The sequence below is a fragment of the Typopeltis vanoorti genome, chromosome 23 (assembly GCF_054136105.1).
Source record: "Typopeltis vanoorti isolate ZY-2024b chromosome 23, IOZ_Tvanoo_1.0, whole genome shotgun sequence".
NCBI lineage: Eukaryota > Metazoa > Arthropoda > Arachnida > Uropygi > Thelyphonidae > Typopeltis > Typopeltis vanoorti.
In genome coordinates, this window is record NC_143571.1 from 64023944 (window position 1) to 64047528 (window position 23585).

Here is a 23585-nt window from a genome sequence, read left to right on the forward strand (position 1 = left end):
ATGTGGCACCCTGTCAAATGCCTTCGCCAAGTCTAAGAAAATTGCAGTATATGCCTTTCCCTCATCTAATGCTCTTGTAACTTTATTATAAAAGGCTAGCATATTGCTAAAACAAGAGCGTCCTTTCACAAATCCATGTTGATTCTCACTGATAACATTACCCTCATCTGCCCAATGCTGTACATGGTCCCTCACTACTTTCTCCAAGATCTTAACAACTACTGATGACACACAGACTGGCCTATAATTAGACACTTCCAGTCTGTTACCACCCTTATGCAATGGCACTATCTTACCTTCCTTCCATTCCCTGGGCACCTTTGCCAAAGCCAGACTTTCATTGAAAAGCCACGTTAAAGGTATTGTCAATTCCCTAGCACATTCTCTCAAAACTCGTGGCGAAAGACCATCCAGTCCCACAGCTTTACTGACATCCAGAGTACTCAGTATCTGAAACACACTCTCCTCCTGTACCTCCAGACCTCGTACCAGTCCTATCCCTCTAGCATTAAAACTGACTCCTCTAGGATGAAATACTCCAATAAAGTGTTCATTGAACAATTCCACTATGTCCTCTGCATCAGTCACTCTATTCCCATTTTTATCCCACAATATCATTCTTCCACAGTCATTTCTCCTCCTACTGGCCACATATCTAAAAAATTCCCTAGGATTTTCTTTGGATCTCAGGGCCAATCTCCTCTCATATTCCAGTTTCGCTTTCCTTACCACACGAGTCACTCTTCTGGCCTGTGTCTTATATTCCTCATGCATCTCTTCACCTGTCTCCTTATATCTCTTCCATAGCCTCTTTTTCGCATGCAATTCCTGTTTAATATTGTTTGTCATCCACTTTACTCCAAATTGCGCCCTCTTCTTCACTCGTGGTATACAACTTACCATTGCTGATAACAAATATTCTTTCACAATTTCCCACGCACTGGTGATATCCCGGCCTTCCAATTCCTCCCTCCATGAAACTTCCCGAAGTTGACGTCTAAGACTATTATAATCACCTGCCTTATAATTCCACATAAGTTCCCGTCTCTTTGATACTCCTGCATGTCTATTCATTTTCCAAGTCAAAACCATATGGTCACTCTCTCCAACTGGTGGGAGAGACGTCAACTCAGTTATTATCAACTCTTCTGATGCTATAACCAAATCCAAAATTTTTGAACCTCTTGTTCCCTCTGTTACATGTTGCCTAAGACATTTGTCCCTCAAGAATTCTAGAAATTCCATTCCCCTATTGTTACATGCATCTTCCTCTCTCCAATTTATACTACTGAAGTTAAAATCTCCCATAACAATCGTTCTTCTTGCACTTGCCAAACTTAGCTGTCTAAACATCTCCTGGTCCCCATCCTCTGTGCTCCTGGGTCTGTAGCAACACCCCACTAAATATCCTGTCTTGCCTACCTCTACCTCACACCATACGCTCTCAAAATCATTTGTCTCACTACCTTCCAAATTCTCCACTCTTAGAGGACATAGGTCATCACTTATCATAAGCAGCACCCCACCACCACGCTTTCCCCTCCTATCCTGGCGAAAAATGCTATACCCAGCGACTTCTATTCCTGTTTTTATATCCCCTTCTGTCAACCACGTCTCAGTGATCGCAATAATTTTTGGCCAGGCTGATGCTATCTGCGCCACCAATTCCTCTCCCTTATTCCGGATACTCCTGGCATTAGTATACAGCATATAAATGCCATTGTTTCTATACCCAGCATTATCCCTTCTAGACTCCACTGGGCTCAGTCTTACCTGACATTGTCTCCCTTCTCCCAAGTATCCATTCCCACAAGAGGCCACCCCTGCTATCATCCTCCCTGGGACACACTGACTCGTTCAGAACAGCAATCTCTCCAGATGCCTACGTCCTTCCTCATTCAAATGTAAACGGTCTCTCGCAAACAACTCCTCTCTTTCCTCAAACGCACTCCAAGCATCCACATATACCAGTCCTCTCTTGTCACACATTCTCGCTATTATGCCAATTTATGTAAACTAATTATAAAATAATCATAATTTATAAAACTAGAAAATTTTTAACTTATAGAGGTCAGTTTTCATGTTGAAGGAAACAATGTCATTAAAATACATTATGATTTTACCCCAATTTCCAAATGATTCACTTTATGAACTTAACTTCATAAAATGAGGCCTTATAGAGTATGTTTTGCTCTATAAAATGTTCCATTTACCCATAACTGTAGCATTCCAAAAAAGTTTTACTCTTGGGATCTTATGTATGCTTTTCTTCAGATCTACAAGCACGGATCCTATTTATATTCCCAAAATTTTTCATTTTTTTATTTTCTGGAAAATAAAAATATAATCTTGACACACTCTATTCAGCCTGAACCAGATTGTTCTCCCCTAAGTTTCTCTTCCACAATTTTCCTTAGCATACTCTCAAATATTGTTTACAGAGATCCTACCTGGAACATTCATTAGAGAAATTCCTCTGTACTTCTCACATTCAGTTTTACTTCCTTTTTTTTTTTTTTTTTTAAGATGGAAACGAGATCTCCATTTACTCATCTGGAATTCAATTTTCTGACCAAATCTTCTGAATTTTGATTTTTTTTTTTTTTTTTGTATTCAAGTACTAATATGAATTCCTTATATAATTCTTCTATGTTTTCTACTGCTGTTCTATCATGCTTGTTTCATTTAGCAATCTTTCAAAGTAATTACTCCAGACACCTAGAATATCTACCTTCAGTTTTCATGTCACTTTTATCAACTAATTCCTCTTATTGTACTCTTTCTTCCATTTCTAAGCTTTTTTTTTTTCAATAACCTCCAGAATATTTTGTCAACTCCTAATTTTATCTTCTAAATTCTTTCCAGTATACCTTTTGCTTTTATTTACATCTTACACACAGCTATTACAATTTTCTCTGCAGTATCTGAGGACATCTGCTGACATTCTTCCCAGAAACTCATACATTTTCTACTAAGACTTCCTCTAACTTCCTACATTTACCATGTAGTTATGATTTTTCTATCCTTGCAGATAACTTCACCATGCCTCCAAAGCCAGATCAATCAATGTTTTCTAATGAGTTTGCTAATAAGACTTCAAGATGTGGTTCTTGTTTTTGAAGTCTTTGGTTGAGTCTACTTTTTAATCTGTAAAAGCTGATTAATTTTAATTATTTTTTTTTTTAAATTGGTTTACATATTTTTCTTTTTAATATGATATTCATTTTCTGCTGCTTAAAACTAAGTAATGATCACTATCAATTTCAAATTCAGGTACACTATATGGGTGGCAGATAGTCTTCCAGACCCTGAATTGCTAATCCATCACTCTTGTTAAGGTTGGAATGATAAATCAGCATCACCCAAGTTTCTTTGAATTTTCTTTCTAACTATGTTTTCATGCAGCTTGAGACGTGGTGCTTTTCCAATTAATTCTGTGACGTTTCTAATGCATAATCAGAAAGTCCTGTTTTGCCATAAATTTTACATAATTAATGCTGACCACTTTTATAACCCTGATAGAAAGAAAAATCCAGAAGTCACTTATCATTATTATTAGTTTTGCTGTTTTCAACAAATTTATCCAAGCATTCTTATATCTTGGAGTTCATTACCCTGCTGTTTAGATTTCCAAAAAAAAAAAAAAAGGCAAACTTTTCTGGATTTTTTCCTTTATGTCAGATGTCTTTTCTAAGGACATGAAAAATTCTCTAACTTTTTCCTTAGTAGACATAGGCACAAATAAGTTCCACTCTCTAATTCCTAATTTTGAAATTTGATCACATAACTCTGCTTGAAATTTTCACAAGCAATGTCTATGTTCACATTTGATGTAGAATGCAATCACTTACTTCCCTCATCGGTAACTGCCTGAATACAGCCTTCTGCATTTATTATTTAGCTGTACCTCATTTGTTTCTAGTCTTCTTCATCTCAGTAACCCCAATTATGTCCAGATGTAGTTCTCTAGTTCTTCTGCTTATAACAGGGTGGTTAATCCTGTCTGTGATGTTATATAAACTGCATGCATTCTTCTGGCCAGTTTGCCTGTTTTGTGGAATGAAAAATCTTAGTTTCCAGGAGGAAAAACTCAGCCAAGTCTGCATGAGACACTAACTCATCATCACTAGAAAAGCCCTGATAAAAGTTCTTCACATTCTAGATGGGATTCAAACTCGGGTCATTCCATCTACAAAGGGCATCAATACTGACAGATATGGAGGCTTTGAAAAAAAAAATTGTGACCTAAAAAAAAAAAACAGCAAGATTTTTTATTATTATTATTATTATTCGTGACACCTCCAAGGAGTCTAAGGACTCATCGCAGGAGGACACCTACTATACAACTGTCTCCACCACTACACCTCTACTGCCAATCATCTCCATCAACGCCACCTACTGCCCACCCCCAACAACTAGTATTTTTTGTCTGTAAATTGCGTGTGTTCTGAACGGCCAATTTGTCTGTATGCGGGATGAAAATCCCTGCTACCACTATATGAGATCGGCTAACTCACCTTCGATTGAAAAAGTCCACACAAAGATTCCTCCCATCATGATGAGAATCGATCTTAGGGCCTATTCCAATCGAAGGTGCAATGTACCGTCATTCTTCCAAACTTCCTTGAGTGAGTTTTGATTTGTGGGCCTCTGTCCTGCATTAAATAATTTGCCTATACATTTTATAGTCCTCCTCTGATCGCAGTCTATAATAATAATATTCAGGTATGCATTTTGCCTTGTGTTCTACCTACCACCATACATACTAAACTTATAATCTCCTCTACCTGAATTGCTACCATAGTCAGACATAAAAGAAAAGAGAGAAGACTTGAAGAATTCAAGTAGGTTTTATGCTTTATATAGGATTCAAACCCACAGGTTTTGGAATAAATAGTTATATCACTTATATTAAATTCCTGCAAAGTTATTCTGCAATATCAACCAGGCTTGTTAATGCCAATAACATTTGTTCAATTTACATATACCAATATCACGAACTCCTCCTTGTTCATGATACTTCCTTTAGTGATCAAATATGCCAAGTAATAAACAGTTGCTAATAGGCTATTATTCATTGGAATTGTAGCTAAAGCAACTAAGACTATGAGGCCAGTATATTATGTCTGTAAATTGCATGTATTCTTCAGTTGGTTTTGCCTGTTCTACAGAATGAAACCCCATTCTGCAGAAACCCCAGAAGGGAAAAAACTACACCTCCATAAAAGACTGACTACTGTACAACTGAAAAGCACTAGGTTCTCATTCTAGACAGAATTAGAACCTATACTTATGCCTCCTATAATATGCCGGATTTATATGCTAAGTAACATGCACTGCCACAGTGTTACCCTCCACCTCAATGCTATGTTATCATTTCTCACACAAGATGTACCTGGGCCCATCGTTCTGAAGGCTTACCCTTTCAACCATTCTCATGACCACTGCCACAATCACTTAAAACAGCTGTTATATGCACATGCGCTCATGTTTCCACTACAGCAATACTTCTTTCACTGTCTCTTCATATCCACTCTCTTACTGAAAAGCAGTCTCCTTACACATCTTAAAAGCAAATCCATTCAAGTTCTCTGCCAACCAGATACAAATAATTTCACCTATCAAAATAACTCGATGTCTCTATTTAGTGAATATCATTTGTCTTACACAACTTATGTACAAAATCATTGGCTATCATCCACTTCATGTGACCCCATATGGATTACCATGTGTAGATCTTGTGGGAAGGACTTATAAGAAAGTACAGAGGCAGGTAACAAAATAAGACAATATTGTGTTATAAGCTAAAGGCAGATTAAAAGAATGTAAGCTGCAATGATGCAAATAAAAAAAAGGAAAGAAATATGAATGAAATATTTTCATTTATGTAACACTTTTAAACTTATTTCTATAAATTGTACCCTTCTTTTTAAAATAGCTGTGATTCAAACTTAACATTTATTTTTCCATAACTAACATTTTGCATTTTGTTTACTTTACTTGTTTTTCCACCATTACTGATTATTTTTCGTGTATCCCTGAACAACCCAGCACAAACCCCCAGGGGTACGCGTACCACCAGTTGGGAACTGATGTGGTTAAGGGGATCTTATGAAGTATATAATGAGACTTTTTTTTTTTCATATGATTTTGTAGGTTTAGGGAGCAAAAGTTTTCAGAAGTTAATTTTAAAAGTAAACAAAATTAAGCTGAGGAAGTTCACAGAATTAAGCAGAGCAAAGCAAAGATTTTTCTCAATGAGAGTAGAAAGAATCTCCAAAAAAAAAAAAAAAGGGCAGTGTATGCTGATAGCAAATGAATTTAAGGAAGAAATTAAAGATGTAATTAATCCATAATTCATTATTCTTAGCCTAAATGTCTTCTACTCCATTTTTCACTAGCCAAAAAATACTTATACACCATCATCATCATCAAATTCCTGCCATGTACCCTCAAGGGGTGTACAGGATATGATAGTACTACATGAAAAATTTACATCATTACTAACTTCCTATCTACAATATTCCTCCAAATCAGTCTGCTACTTGTCAAGACTCCAACATTATCAGATCTTATATTTCTATCGTCTAAGGCACTTTGTACCTTATCAATCCACCTATATCTTGGTCTTCCTCTGGGTCGTTTTCCTGCCAACCTGGCTGAGAATACTTGTTTTGCTAATCTTTCTTCGCCCATTCTGTTTAAGTGACCATACCACCTGAGATTAGCTCTGCTAACGCATTCCTGGATGTTGACAATGTCAAGTTCTTTCCTAATATACTCGTTTTTAATATGATATTGCCATTGATGCCATCTGTTCAGCCTATAATCTTTCTCAGGACTCTGATATCTGGGTATCTAGTCTTAGATCAAGTGTTTTACTTCTGACCCAGCTCTCATATCCATAAATTAAAACTGGTTTGATCACCGTCTTGTATACAGCTAATTTAGTGTTCCATATGAATTTATTCAATTGACTTCCCACCATACCAGCTTTGCTGATTCTGTTGTCTATTTCTATATTTAATTTACCATCTTCAGTAAAAATCATGCCTAAGTAGCTGAAATGTTTTACTTGTTCCATAGGTTCTCCATTCACAACACAGTTGACATTTTCAATGATTCTGCCTATTTTCATTGTCTTTGCCTTTTTACTGCTGACCTTCATAACATATCTATTACAACAGCTATTCAATTTAGTCAGAGAATCTAGCAGACTTGTAGCGGATTTATTTAGAAGTATAACATCATCCACATAAAGCAAAGAGCTGACATTAACATCTCCAATTTTGATATCATGTTTAATACCACTTTTCTTCATAATGTGATCCATATAGATAATGAATAACAGAGGGGATAATGTACATCCTTGTCTCACACCAGATTTAACATTAAACCATCTTCCTGTACTTCCTTCAATTCTAACTGCTGACTTACAACTCAAATAAAGACTAAGTATTGCTTGATGCTTGATATAATGCCCCATTGACACCATATAACTGTAGCGTATTGAATAGCTTCTCTCTTGGCACCTTGTCATATGCTTTTTCAAAATCGACAAAACTTAAATACAGATCACTGTTATATTCCCATGCTTTCTCGACTATTTGTCGTAAAGTGAAGATCTGATCCTGACAGCCTCTATTTGGCCTGAATCCAGGTTGTTCTTTGCCAAGGTTTTCTTCCACAATCCTTCTCAACAGTTTCTTAAGTATACTTGCATAGATCTTGCCAGGAACACTCAGTAGGGAAATACCTCTGTAATTCTCACATTCAGTTTTATTTCCCTTTTTACATATGGGTACTATGAGAGCTCTACTCCAATCATCGGGAATTCGTCCCTCTGTCCAGGCTTTCTGAACTATGCGGTACAGCAACTGTAAGATTCTTATACCACCATACTTCAGCATTTCTGGTCAAATATCATCTACTCCTGCTGCCTTTCCACATTTCAAGCCTTTGATGGCTTTTTCTACTTCAAGTATGGATATATATTCCTGACTGCATGCCTGATCAGTGTTTTTTACCACTGTGCTGTCATCACTGCTTGTTTCATTTAGCAGTTTTTCAAAGTAATTACTCCATACTTCAAGGATATCTTTTTCTCCCGTTTTCATGTCACCTTTATCATCTCTAACTCCTTTTACAGCACTCTTTCCCCCATTCCTAAGCTTCTTCAACAACCTCAAGAATATTTTGCCACCTTCTTGATATTTATTTTCTATATTTAGCCAAAGTCCTCCCATGACTTTTGTTTAGCTAGTTTTACACAGTGTTTAGCATTCTTGCATTTGTCTCTGTATTCTCTAAGAGCACAAGTTGACTTATTTGACAGGAACTTTTGATATGCTTTCTTCTTTTCCTTCACTGCCTCTTTAACTTGCTGTGTCCACCATGGAGTTCTGATTTTTTTTATCCTTGCAGACAACTTCACCACATGCCTCTCTGGCTGAATCAATCAGGGTTTTCTTAAAGGCTTGCCACTGAATCTCCAAAGTTTGGTTCCTGTTCTCAAACTCTTTCATTTTTTCTTCAATAATCTTTGTGTATTTTAGTCTACAGTTCGCATCTGAGAGCTGCTCAACTTTTATTCGCTTTAAAAAACTTTCTTACGTGTTATTCTTTTCGATATGAAATTCAATTTTATCCTGCTCAAGACTAAATAGTGATCACTTCCAATTTCAAATCCTCTGTACACTCGTGTCCTGCACAAGGGAGAAAACATCACTATCGACAATAACGTAGTCAATGAGACTTTTCTTATTGCCTGCCTCTTCTCTCCATGTGAATTTGTGCACATTTTTATGTTGGAACATGGTGTTAGTAATAACCAGTCCATGTCCTGAGCAGAAATCCAACAGATATTTGCCATTATTATTAGCTTTGTTTTTTTCACCAAATTTTCCCAAAATATTTTTGTATGTCTCACAATCATTTCCTGCTCTGCTATTTAGATCCCTAATAAGGACCAACTTTTCCTTTTTCATTGTGTCAGTTGCTTTTTCTAAAGCCTCAAAAAATTCCTCCACTTCTACCTTAGTAGAACCTTCTGTGGGACCATAGGCAAATAAGTCTCATTGTCCAGTTCCCCATTCTGATATTTGCCCACATTACTCTACTTGAGACTGACTGTCATTCAAGAAGATTAGCCTCGTATTTTGTGTTGAATACTATGGCTACTCCTTCTTTTCCTTGATTGTCATTGCCTGAATATAACACTCTGTATTTATTGCTCAGAAAGATCTCACCAGTTTTTGTCTTTTTTGTTTCAGTCACCCCTATTATGTCGATCTGGTACTTATCTAATTCCTCAGCTAGCTCCATTTCTTTGCAATTCAGGCTTCTTATGTTGATAGTACCGATCTTTAACTCTGGTGATGTTAAGTTGGGGTGTGTTTTTAGATTTGTTCCAGTAGCTGACTTTTCACTGTTCGCCCTGGTTCTCTGGCAAAAACAACGGCTTCAGTATATCAGTTTATATGTAGTAAAGTAGAAATACTGTTTTTTATTGCATGTTCAACATGTTTTGACTTGTACCAGAAATAGAGCAATGTCTCAATTATCCAAATGCAATGGGAAATCAATTTGCTCTCCAGATAATTGAAGACAGTTACAAAGTGCCATACCAGGTTTTTTTTTAGATTTGTTCCAGAAGCTGACTTTTCGCTGTTCGCCCTGGTTCTCTGGCAAAAACAACAGTGGCCTTGTTTAACCGGGCAATGCTACAGCCGGCATGAAATTTTGTCATGTTGTACCATCATTTTTTATTTTGGTTTAACCAATAAGAATACAATTTGGTCGGCTAAATCCCAAATTGCCAGCCCATCCTCGTTCATTCAGTATCCAAGTAGATACCCAACTGGGAGCACCACGAGAAGGTGAGGATTGGACATTTGGTCAGAAGCTCTAGTCGGTTCTCCGCATGTTGACTTTAAGGATTTTACAGAGATTATTAAGACATCGAGTTTGGTAATAGAGTAAGTGTCCACTTGCTGTGATATTTGCATCACCATAATTTTTTTTCTTTTGGACCACTAAAAAATTCAGGATGAAATCTGTTTGAGTGATTTTTGAGGCATGCCAGCCTGGCTGGCTGGCTGATCGGCTAAATGCAATAAACAGTTATGTTTAAAGTTAGTTTTTCCTTAAATGTTTCATTTTTTTAATGAAAGTATAATTTATAACAGTGCTTATTTTTATGTGTATTTTCCAAAAAAAAAAAAAAAAATGAAAGCAGTTCCCATTGCTCACCGATTGTGAAATTCTCATTTTTATGGTCCAAAACAATGTACTTATGAAAAGTGACATAAAAGCAATCGCTAAATTAGGATAGAAATAGCAGATGTAAGCCATTCAATTTTGATCACCAGAAAAAAAAAAGAAAAGAAAAAAAACTTGATAAATGAGGATTTGAGAATAAAACTAAGCAGCAACAACAAGCAGAAAAGAATGGATATTTGCTAAACACTTACTTGACATTCTGATATTTCTGAATGTAGGAACAATAGTGAAGGCTTAATGACAGGTACCAAAGAAACCTACCACTACATGACTCATACTAGTGTTGCTCAGTCACTGAAAGGTAAAAGAATGTTATGAGACATATGCAGCATCTACTTACTATTAGATATCACTATATTACAAAAATAGCATCGAAAACACCAACAGCAAATATAGAATTGGTTTCCTTCATATTGCACACTGACCAGCTTTTATGTAAAGCAAGCATATACATTCAAAAACATAACAGTTCTATTTACTACAAATAAAAGAAACAGGGCCAATTAAGTTTATATATATATTTATGTTGTTTCCATCCATGAAAGGCTATTTGCAAACCTATAATACATTTTGCACTGTGGGTGAGCTAAGGATTTTTTTTTCTATTTTTATCAATATTTTGTGTTGTAAATTTATTTTCTACATAATGTGGAAACCCTGCTCTGGAGACCAAACATGGAACTTTTTTTATTCATGCCACTTCAGGCCTCCAATAAACGGGATGGCTGTCTCACACCTGGTGATGAAATTTATATCCTACCTAAAGACAATCACAACATCTACACCCACAGCAGGATTCGAACCCACAGCCTGTTGGTTGAAGAGCAGGTACATTGACCACTCGGCCAACCAGGCTAGTTTCAGTATATCAGTTTATATGTAGTAAAGTAGAAATACTGTTTTTTATTGCATGTTCAACATGTTTTGACTTGTACCAGAAATAGAGCAATGTCTCAATTATCCAAATGCAATGGGAAATCAATTTGCTCGCCAGATAATTGAAGAGACAATTAATTGAAGACAGTTACAAAGTACCATACCAGAAGTCAGTTGACACCCCTAGCCCATTCAAGTAAAAGTTAAGTGAAGGTTCAGTTATTTGAAGGTCAGATAATTGAAAAAGCACTGTAACTGCTTATGCAAAATGCAATATAGTGTAAAAAAGGCTAATCACTATGGGAATTTCAATTATGGCAAAGACTGGAAGGAAGAATGGAATAGTAAAGAGAATTTCATATGGTGATTCAGAAAGTGTAAGCTACATATACAAGGGGATATGATTCAGAAACAGTGGGATGCAGATGTGGAAAAAATGGTACAACATAAGAGGCAAGAGGGGTGTAGCAAAGTGTGCTAGTCTTGAGTTGATGAAAAGAATACATATTAGGAAACTAATAATAGCCAGAATGTATGAAAGGAGAAGTTTCGAGTATGTATGTGTTTGTTAGGAAAAAGGATGAATTGCATTTGAATGAGTATGAAAGGGTGCATCTAGAGACTACTATATGAAAGTGGTGAATGTGAACCAGGAAAACTAGGATCACTGGGGGAGGAGGGGGAGATCCCTCATATAAAGATACCTATATATGAGGGACAGCATGTTGAAGGGTTCTGCTGAATGTGGAAAAGTAACAATGGTATAGGCCTAATATGGATTCTGATGAAATGCCTCATAGCAAATGACAGGAGCATTAGATCTGAGAGAAGAAATAAGTTTGTGGCCTTAGTAGATACATTATGTTAAAAAGTGGTTGTTGTTGTTAATGAAACACAATTGACAGGTAAATGCAGCATAGCAGGAACAGAAACATAAGGGTATAGCATATTCAGAAAGATTTTGTTGTTTCAAGGATACTTGCGACATAAGACTGAATGATATAATCACGTAATCACAAGAAAGATATTTATTTAACCAAATATTTCGGTCTGGAAATAGCAGACCATCATCAGTGGTATTACAAGAACAGTTTAAAAAATACAAGCTAGAATACTAACAATAGATCGTTAAAATGTAAAGGCTGATGAATAATGAGACATTTAAGCAACTTAGCCTAGTGAGTGTAAAAAAGGCTAATCATTATGGGAATTTCAATTATGGCAAAGACTGGAAGAAAGAAACAATCAGATTTCTGAGAGATTGTTTACTCTACGAGTAAACAATCTCTCAGAAATCTGATTGTTTCTCAAAAAATGAAGTAAACAATCAAGAATGCTGTTATTTGATAAACATAATCAGAGAATGTGACTGTGGTAGCTGTTTTATTTTAAAATTTTCATGGCTTAAACATGCAAAATATATATAAAATTTTAATCAAATATTCCAATATATTTTATTAAAAATTACATGGACTTCATCAAGGAGACAGATTGGCAACCACATTCAAAACATGAATCACAGGAATGAGTCAAAGCATGAGCATACTAGCTCAGATCTTAGTTGCAGCTAAAGTACAGTATACGATTACACTATTAGAGTTGACAGGAACATTTGTAAAATATTGCATAGATAAAAAGTAATTTAAAGTAATTATTTTAAAAAAATTCTTTTTCTTCCATTCTTCAGCCATACCAACTATAACATCTCTATGCAATCTCTTGTTACTCATTTGCATAGAGATGATGATTCAAATGATTCATAACCCATCATATCAAATATTTTCAACTGCTTTCTTTCTTCTTATATCCAATATATTCTCCACAGTAGACCTATCTTTCCTTAGAAACTCATAGGTGCTGATACTTAAAAAAATTAATGTGTACTTTAAACAAGTCATGCTTGTTTAAAGTAATGTGTACAAATCTAGACATCAAGTTTCAATGCAATGAGATTATAAAGAAGAATATGCACCAATGTGTCACTCAGAAAATATCAAAATATGGAGTTTTTTCAATTTTTCAATTATATGAAATAAGTGTTTGTTCGATTGCACTTGAAATTTTCGACGTCATTAAGACAGTTCACAAAACTAGCTTCAAACATGGCAGTCTGATTGGAGAATTCATACATATATATATATATATATATTCTCTGATCAGTCTGTTTACCAAAAATTATAAAATTCTACCACGAATTGAAACATGCGATATAATGTGTGCAATAAAATTCAACCGAAAAGTTGAAACTTAGTATGAGTTGAGCCCACCCATGTGACGCTGAAGTGGTACACAAACAGTAATGAGAAGTTCCATTGGAATGATATATGGGCAAAACACCACCCTGTCGTTAACATGTTAAAACTAAGAAATATATAGCGAATGTTGTTACAGCAGTTTCAGATATTATGGAATTCGGCTGAAGAGAATCAACACTTCAACTCAACAATTATTGGCTTGTCTTCGTCGTTTGTTAATACTGCACCAGTCATATGCACATCTTCACTGCTGCTCTATCTCTACTGGCCTACCATTGCTGTCTGTTTAGCACTCTGCTTCCACTTCTCATTAGTCATTTGAGAAGGATTATTCATTAAGTATATCTATATCAAGTCTTGTAAATTACTGGTAATTTTTGCTGGAAATAATGGAAAAGAAGATGATGGTTTTTGGGTAAATGACTTTGACAGTGCACACAAAGAAACCACTCTCGAGGCCGGAAGTAGTGATAGCAAATCGCTACTTCCAGCCTCAGTAAGGTAATTCTTGGTAAGTCATACCCATTTTCAGTTTTTGTCCTGAAAACTTTAGTTTTTGAAAATCCCCACATATATCTCGCTCCATGAATTTTTAGCTTTAATTTTTTTTGGGGGGGGGGGGGAGCACAAGTTCAAGTAAGAATAAAAAGTAACTGAGATATGTAACCTTACACCTTCAACCATGGGATGCTTTGACTGTCTTAAAATTTCATTACGGGTTGGCCAGTTTCGGCCCACAGTGGGGGCAACCATAGAACACGTGTTTCATCTATTGCAGCAATAAAACACGTGTTCCTGCATCTTTTTCTGATTTGTGAAAAAACATGTTCATTACTATTGTGAACAGCGACCAGTTCATTTGTCCTCTGTGTCTAGTGAGTCACTGAGTGAAATGTGATTTGTAAATTTATAGTGAAACAAATTTAAAAAGGAAAATACATTTTTAAAAGATAAGCATACGTAATTTAATATTATTTTACTTATTAGTTTTATGATTTTTTTTTTTTTGCTTTTAAACTGAAATAATTTAATTTAGGATTTTGGAATTAATTAATTAGTTGATTTTTAATAAAATATGCAGGTCAATTTTTTTATATATATGAAATTGTGCTAAAAATATATTAATTTCGAATACTTTTTTCCAAGAATTAAAGATTATTAAGATCGATGTAAAATGAAAATAATGTATTTATAGTTTTATTCTAAAAGAAAATTTTCTTATTTGTGTTTCCCCTCTTTCAGAATGGATATAAGGAATTATTTTTCTTCCCTAGAAAAAAATGCAAAAAGACGTATAATAGAAATCGAGCAGGAAAAATATATGCCTTCAGATAAACAAGTTGATCCGATTCCTGGAACATCGATTCAAAATGACTTTGACGAGCCAATTTCATCAAATAATTTATTAGAATACGATATTGGTTCTTACGTTGGAGTTTCTGCTATAACATCATCATGCCAATCAAGAATTTAGGTCTAGAGTGGCCTGTTCTGGCCTTAGAAGTCATCGTTGAATCTTTTAAGAGGACGCCCAGGTTTTCTTTTCCTTAATGGCTATAACCACTATAACACCAATAAAATTCGAAATCCTTTCTAATACTTATGTTCCAACAAGGACTATGATTTCAAAAAAGATTCTCCTGGAAAGAGACAGTTTAGATGTGCTTGGTTAGAGGAATACTCACCATGGTTGTTATTCAAAACTACAAAAAGGTGCATTTTGCAAATATTGCATTTTGTTTGTACTGTTACGTCATTGTTTTCTTATATATTTTACCTCTATTGTTCTCCTTGTGCCTACTGAGATCTGGATTCTAAACTGACTTTCTGGGGCCGTTTCTCTATTCGAGCTCTGACGAAATTTATTTGTTCTGACTGTTGAAATTTATTTGTTCTTTGGATAAGAATTTCTATCCTAGAGTTCTGACTGTTGCACCAGTCAGAACTCTAGGATAGAAATTCTTATCCAAAGAAACTTTCCCAGAATTCAAGTAATACCTTATATAGATTAAGTAGTTAGGTAGATTGAGTTCTTAGTATACAGTCATGGCCTTGACAATCTTAAATTCCCCTTCTTTCCTCTAAACTTAGGTTCGATATTTTCGTGAGTGGTAAAATTCGATCTCTTACTCAGACAAACTCAGGTATACATGGGAAAACACGTTTATTATTTATCTAAGAATATTACAATTTAAACAAAACATATAATCAAGCAAATCAAGGTTAATACTAACATACAAGCAGGGCAATAATAATCAAACAGACAGGCTATTCAAACATACTCATGAGAATCTTATGTTCATCTATATTACAAACATGGATGTCGGTATTAGACTAGATTACTGCTACTAACAACTAATACACATTAAACTTGGTCTAGACAACTTATGAACGTAGACTACCAGTCCAATTCGACTACCATAACACAGGAAATTGTCTCAAGATTTTCTCTCTCTTCTTTTCTAAACTTTGTCCAATTTACACCTTCATCACTAATAGATAACAGATAAAAAGGAAGATTTGTACATTACCATCTTGTTACATGATTTCTCGATCCTTCTGTCTGTTCTTTGTTATAGATTGTCCCTCTGTACGATGGATTGCCGACACGTGGGAGTCACGTTCTCATCCTGAATTCGCCACTTGTTTCTCCTGGGCTTATGAACTTTTTGCGTTGCCGTTTCTAACACAATTTACCTTCAAAGGAATCCTTTGCTGCTTTCTCACCAGTTAGATCCACATCGATGGTCTAAAACTCGAACACTGCCGTCATCTCATGCTATATTTTCTTCGACTTGCATCACTCAGCAACTGGAAACATGCTGCCACTTTTCCGTCTTCACACGTCTTGTCGGATATCAGGCATGCTGATCCGCTCGGGAACTTTGAGCAGGAAACCCACGGGGAGGATATGCGACCGGGTAACACCACAGGAACCAGGAGAAAAACGTAAAAGGAAAGCAAAAAGAAAGAGAAAAGCCCTCTCTCAACGATGTGAATCCGTTTAAAACCCCATTGTAGCACCCTCTTTCCGCACTCCAAACTTGTCTACAACGCTCTCCCATTTGCTGTCACCTCCTTGCTGTACGCGCATTGCTTTTTTCGGGGAACGCAAATTTCTTGCTCCTTCCACGAATGCCTATTCATCACTCGTTACGTCATCTTTGGTGGTCCAACTGCAACCTTTGAACTTTCGTTCACACGATGATACACGACTTTATACATGGCATATTTAAACATTGATGTTTTTGAAAAATTAAGATTCCATATATTTTAGATGACAAATGACCTTAAACATAGTACAATTTGATATTTATTTCCTCCTTCGATTTCATTTAAATTTAAGATTCAACCTCTTCTTTTATATTTTAATTCCTTTTTAAGCAAAGTTAATATCTGCATCTTCACATATTATGTCTGTTTTGCCAAGAGTACAAGTGTGCTTTTGCTTGATATTGTTCTCTTGTTAAATCTTGAATGGAGTGGTTCTATTCTTGATAGAGCCATCATACAAGATCTAACAGTACCAAAAATACATCAGGGCTGTCAAGGTGCATTTATAAAAACTCCATTTATAAAATATAAAGATTTTAATCAAGCCATCAGAAATCATATGTCATCTCAATGGCACAAAGAAGCTGCTACTAATGCATAGAATTTTATAACAATCCACAAACAACCAGAAAAAGATATAATTTGTCAAAATGATAAATCAGTACAAAATACTATAAAGTCCAACAGAATTAAATTAGGTTCTATTTTATCAACCATTGTATTTTGTGCCACACATGATTTGCTGTTACGGGAAAAAAGGAGTGATTCTGGAAATTTACATGATTTATTTCAATTTCTGATCAAAGCAGGAGACTTAACTTTAAAAGATCATTTGATGGAAGCTCCTGCAAATGTCCAGTATACGTCTCTAAGAACTGAACATCAACTAATAGAACTTTGTGAAAATGGAAATACGAGAAAGCATTGTATCTGTTGCAAATAAATCTATTGGATTTTTCAATCTTAGCTGACGAAACCATAGATATTGCTGGAATAAAGCAGCTTTCACTTGTCATTAGGTTTGTTGATGAAAATAAAAATATAAGAGAAGAATTTTTAGGATTTACAAAACTCTTATGATATGGATATGTCATATGGTTTGGACATGAACAAATTAATTGGACAAGGATACGATGGCTGTGCAAGTACGGCAGGAAAGGAAGCTGGTGTTCAAGCCTAGATAAAAAATATATATCCAAAAGCCACTTACGTACATTGTGCTTCTCACAGATTAAACCTAGTTGTGAATGATTTAAACATTGTACCAGAAATTCGCCAAACAATAGGAATTATAAAATCTATAGTAAAATTTTTTAAAGAAAGTCCAAAACAAAGAGCCACCATGCCCAACAATTCCTTTACTTTCAGAAACCAGATGGATTTCGAAATATCAAAGTATATCGATTTTTTTCAAAGAATTTTCAACTCATTTTCAATAGATTAGAAGAAATGTCTATGAACTGGACAGGATTACACATCGAAAAGAGCATCGCTTAGTAACAACATGTAGTACTTCAATGTTTATTATTTGTTTAAATATAATATCAAAATATTCTACTATTCTCAAATCAATAACCCAAATATTACAAGCTGTAGATGTAGATTTACTAGCCACTCACCAACATATTGAGAACTTACTTAAAACATTTGCATTTCATAGAGAAAAATCTGAAGAAAAATTTGAAGAGATTTATAAACTTTCACTAAATATGGCTGAAAAATTAACAATAAAAATAGAAATACCTAGACGATGTTCCATACAGAAATATAGATGCAATTATCCTGGAATCACACCTGAAGACTATTATAGGCGATCGATATTTATCCCATACTTAGATTCTTTAATTTCATCCTTAAAATCAATATTTTCCTCGGATAATGAAATAACATTTTCAGTATTTTAGTTTCATATCAAGAATATTCTAAAAATAGATAAAATAAAGTTCCAAAAAAATGTCAAAAGAGTAAGCAAAAAATACAATTTACAGTATTTAGAAATAGAAGCAACAACATGGTATGAAAAATGGACAAATTTTCCTTCGACTGTTATTCCGTAAACTTTACCAGAAGTTTTGAAACATTGTGACTATTTCCCTTCTATTAATTCGGCAATGACTACTGGTATGACATTACCTGTTAAGACCTGTACCATTGAAAGAGGTTTCAGCACCTTGAGACGTGTGAAAGCATGGTTAAGGTCCACTATCTCAGAAAGCGCTAATCAGGTTTATGCATGATTAGTGTGCACAGGAAGAAACTAGAAGAGCACATGATTAGAATAAGTGTCACAATGCTCACAACATAGGCAGGTTGATCATCAACCTACAATAAGAAAGAGTATGTAAGATGACTGTGAGCTATGTGGGGACTAATTCTTTTCAGGTTTTCCTGCTCTTTCCACTTTTCTTTTACAGTCATTCGATAAATTTGAATAAGATAACTAATATCAAGATGTTGAAATGCATGTAAATTACATGGAATTATATGATCATGTAATTCTACTGCAGTTTTTCAGGTTTTGAATATGAATGGCTGGTAATTACAGTTCATAAGGGTAATTGTGGTTCAAAGGGAAGTTGCATGTAAATGAGTACCAAAACTACAAGAAATAAAGGAGAGGAGTTTTTAGCATTGGTCAGATGGAATGGGCCAAACATTATTGCCATCAGTGAGACATAGTTGACAGAAGATGATTTAGTTACAGAGCCTCCGTAGCTCAGTCAATATAGACAAAGCCCTTTGGTTGGAAAGACCTGGGTTCGATTCCCATCCATGACACGAGGAACCTTTATCTAGCCTCTTTTGACTAAAGGTGAGAGTCAGTCACATACAGAGGTAGAGGATTTTTTAACCTGGAAACTCAGGGATTTCATCCCTAAGAATAGGCAAACTGGCTCCATGAACACACAGATTTAGTCACAAGATATATATATATATATATATATATATATATATATATATAACTAAATCCCTCATTAGGAGGGATTTCCATCTTCTTTCTCCCCTTTCCCCAAAAAGAAAATGGAAATCCCCATACAGATAAATAAATAAATTTAATTACAGGAACAGAATGTAAAAGATAATGTATTTTTCAGGAAGGACAGAGGGAAACAAGATGGGATAAGGGATATTAGTGGTGATAGCCAAAGAACTGCAACAGCAAAAATAGAAGTGACAGCTCATTTGAGGCTCTGTGATGTGAGATAGAGTCCAACAGTACAAAATACACTGTTAGTTGTTGGGGGGGGGGTGCACAGAGAGATGAAGATGCTATGCATTGGCAGATTAGCACAATGAGTGCAAGAAAAGCAATAATTATGGGGGGAGGGGGACTTCAACTATGGAGAACATAGATTGGAGGGAGAAAAAAAAAAAAGGGGGGGGGGGGTATGGCCAGATGAAGGTGGACTTCATCTGGCCATAAAATTACCTAAAGAGACAATTACCTAAAACAGCATGTTATGAAGGGAACCCACGGTTTGAGAGTGCTGGATCTGTCAATTTAGATGTATCTATAACCACGGTAGTTGCTCTGCTTCTAGGAGAGACCATGCAGTCTTGTCCTGAGAGGTTACTAAACATGTGGAATTCTCAGACAAGAAGGGGTACATGGAACTGCAAAGCTGACAATTATGGTAAACTTAAGAGACAGTCTAGAACTGTGCCATGGCACAGGAAGCTGCAAGGATAAAATGTTAATAGTGCATGGGAGGGGTGGTTAGTAACTGTTTCATGAATGCATACCCAGGGTCTGAAGGATATACCAAATGGGAGTTAAATGGATAAACAGCATCACAGAACTGCAAAAAAACATAAACTGAATTATAAAGAAATGTTGATCAGTATGCTCGTGAGCAATATAAAGCACAGTCAATTAGGGTGCTTAGCATTCATCATCATCATCATCACAAACCATGGGCTCACTACCCATTGGTGTCTGATGCCTCCTTCACTATCTTCTTCCACCTTTCTTTGTCCAGTGCACAGTGTTGCAGTTTCTGTACATCCATTCCACACCAGTCCTTTATGTCACCTATCCATTCTCTGTATGGTATACCTCTTCTGTTTACACCATCCATAATACCAACCATGAATGTCTTTATCTTCCAGTCCTCACTCATTCTGCAGATGTGTCCAAATAAGTGCAGCTTCCGTTTTATAATCTTCTGCATTAGATTCTTCTTTGGTTGTATCTTCCAACAGAGCTCTTCATGTGATTTTCTGTACCCATCCTATTCTTAGAATCTTCCTGTAACAAGTTCTTTCAAATGCCAAAATTATTTTTCTTGATTCCTTATTTATTACCCACATTTCAGATCCATACAGTACACCGTTGAAGATGCATGTCTCCAGTACTCTTAATTTTGTATGCAGGCTGATCACTTTACTTTTCCAGATGTTCTAAACCACTTTAGAATATGCTTGTTCTAAATTTCCCCACATCATCACTTATTCTAACTGCTGCAACTGCATTCTTATACACATCTTTTAATATAGCTATTAATTTTCTATCAATTCCAGTACTGCTAATGTCACTCTCTGGTCGATACTGTCAAATGTCTTCTGAACAGCAAAACAAGTATATATGTTTTTGTTTTTTCTCCTAACTTTCTCTGCTATTAACCGCATTGTCAAAATCTATTGAATTGTAGTTCTATCTTTCCTAAATCCTGCTTGCTCATCTGCAAGATATGCTTCCAATTGTGCTCTCAATCTTTCTATCAATATCATCATCACCTAACCAAGGTGATTAGTCAAAGCAATTGTTCTCTAATTTTTACGCTCTAGTTTATTTCCTTTCTTGTATAATGTCACTAATATCGATTTCATCCACTCCTCTGGCATTTTCCCTTCTTCCCATACCATATTACATAGTTGATGCATTTCTGTAACCATACTTTCACCATCATATTTAATCATTTCTCCAGTGATGTTATCATTACCAGGACTCTTGCTGTTTTAGCCATCCTATTACTTTTTCTACCTCTCCTCTTAAAATGTCCCTATCATACTCATTACCTGGTGGTGATATCTGCTTCAATTCTTCAATCAGTTTCCCTCAAACAGGATTTTGACATGTGACTAGCATAAATAAGAGCTAAGTAAGAATATGAGAAGAAATTAGCTGTGCAGGCAAAAGAAAATCCTAAAGTTTTTTGGGTTTTTTTTTTTTAGCTGTTTAATCTAAGTCTCAGCTCTGGCAAGGTTCCAAGAGTGTGGAAAGAGGATAAGATAGTTCTATTATATAAATGAGGCTCCAAGATATAAGTAGAAAATTACGGGCCAATTCGTATTGGAAAAGTTACCCATTCAAGAATGGGTAGACAGGAATATAATATTCTATGATGGACAGCATGGCTCTGTGAAAAGTAGGACCTGCCTTAGTAATTTACTCACACTATATAACAGAATGAGAGCTGAGTTGGATAAAGGAAATGGCTACACTATGATAATGATACATTTGACAGAATACTCCATGGAAAATTATTACCGACCAGCTGTAGAAGATAATGGCAGAGATAAATTTGGAGTATTTAAGCATTGCATGGTTTATCATATGTGTAGGAAGAAAATGAGAAAGATGACTGTTCTAGAGAGCAGCAACAAAAAGAATAAACAAGGAAGAGGAGAAATCTTTGGCTTTCAAATTGACCACAAAGGGGTACTGAGTAGTTGCCATCGATGCATTGCCAAGTTTGGAAACTCAGCCAAAGAGGTATATTGAAGTTCTTTGCAAAAGATAGAAAAATCTAAACTCTGCATGGTGGACTCAGAAAGTGAAACAGGCAGTCATGAAAAAGAAGAATACATACAGAGAGTAAGGCAACATGTGCTCTTATGTTGCCTTACTCTTTTCCTGTGTGTTCTTAGTAAAAGAACACACAGGAAAATTGTAAGAAAGCAAAGCAGTGTAGAAGTAGCTAAACAAAAGTCATAGGAATACTTTGGCATGTATATAGAAGATAAATATCAGGAGTGTGGCAAAATGTTTTGAATGCTATTCAAAAAAGCTAAGACAGGAAAGAAAGAGTAATGAAAAAATTTTATAGAGGTTATAAAGATGACAATGAAAACTGAAGATAAAGATATTCTACATGTCTGGAATAATTATGCGGAAAGACTACAAAAGAAACAAGAAGTGACAACACTTACAGAAAACATTCAAAAGGAATGCAATCAGGAGTACATGATATTTGACCAGAAATGCTCATATATGGAGGTATAAGTTTTACAGGCTGCACTGCAATAAGGCTGAATTCTGGATGACTGGAGCGGAAATCTCATTGCACCTATCTATAAAAAGGAAATAAAACAGAATATAAGAATTGGAGGAATTTCCCATCTGAGTGTTCCAAATATGTTGAACATACCCAAGAAGAGGGTAAGGGAAAAAAAAGAGAGGCAGGCTAGATAATGGTGTGTATTTAAGTGTTGTTATGCCTTTTAATGATCTACAAGGGTCCAAAGAGAAAAGCTGTGCAAAAAAAAGCTATAATTGTATGGTGTAAACTGAATATTATATCAAGTAATACATAGTCTATATCAGTAGTTAAAATTGAGAGAGTGTGCACAAAGGCGCACACTCTCTCCACTATTATTCATCATCTATATGGATCACATTATGAAGGACAGATGCATTAAATCTGATATCCATCGTTCACACAATTCCTATCACACTTCTTAAACACATTCACTGATGAAGCACAATAATCACCTCTGGCAAACCATTCAACCCATTCACCACCCTCCAAACAAAAACTTAGTGTCCTAACACCTTTACTAGCTACACTCTTATATAACTTCCTCTGGTGATCCCTCCTTCCCTCCCTTCTTTATGCAATGAGACTATTTTTCCCTCTTTCCACTCCATTGGCACCTTCCCACTACAGAGGATTAAATTAAACGGCTTGGTCAGAGGAGCTGATAATTCCCTTGCACATTCTCATAATATACAGGCCAATATGTCATCTAATTCTATGGCTGTGTTCATATTCAGGTTGCAATATTTTCAGCACCTCCATTTCTTTAACCTCTATTCTCCTATCAGTTAATGCCACATCTGGCACTGAAATGTCATCACCTAGATGGTATACCCCTGAAAAATCTCACTCAGAAATT

General features: G+C 35.5%; 1 long non-coding RNA gene across 1 annotated transcript in view; it reads right to left on the reverse strand.

Moving 5' to 3' along the window:
- LOC150093912 (uncharacterized) overlaps positions 1-23585 on the reverse strand; it is a 335709-nt gene that overhangs the window by 243289 nt on the left and 68835 nt on the right. Inside the window, exon 2 of the long non-coding RNA XR_016550314.1 lies at positions 10473-10575. This is a non-coding gene — a long non-coding RNA (uncharacterized LOC150093912). The remainder of the gene's footprint in view (positions 1-10472; positions 10576-23585) is intronic.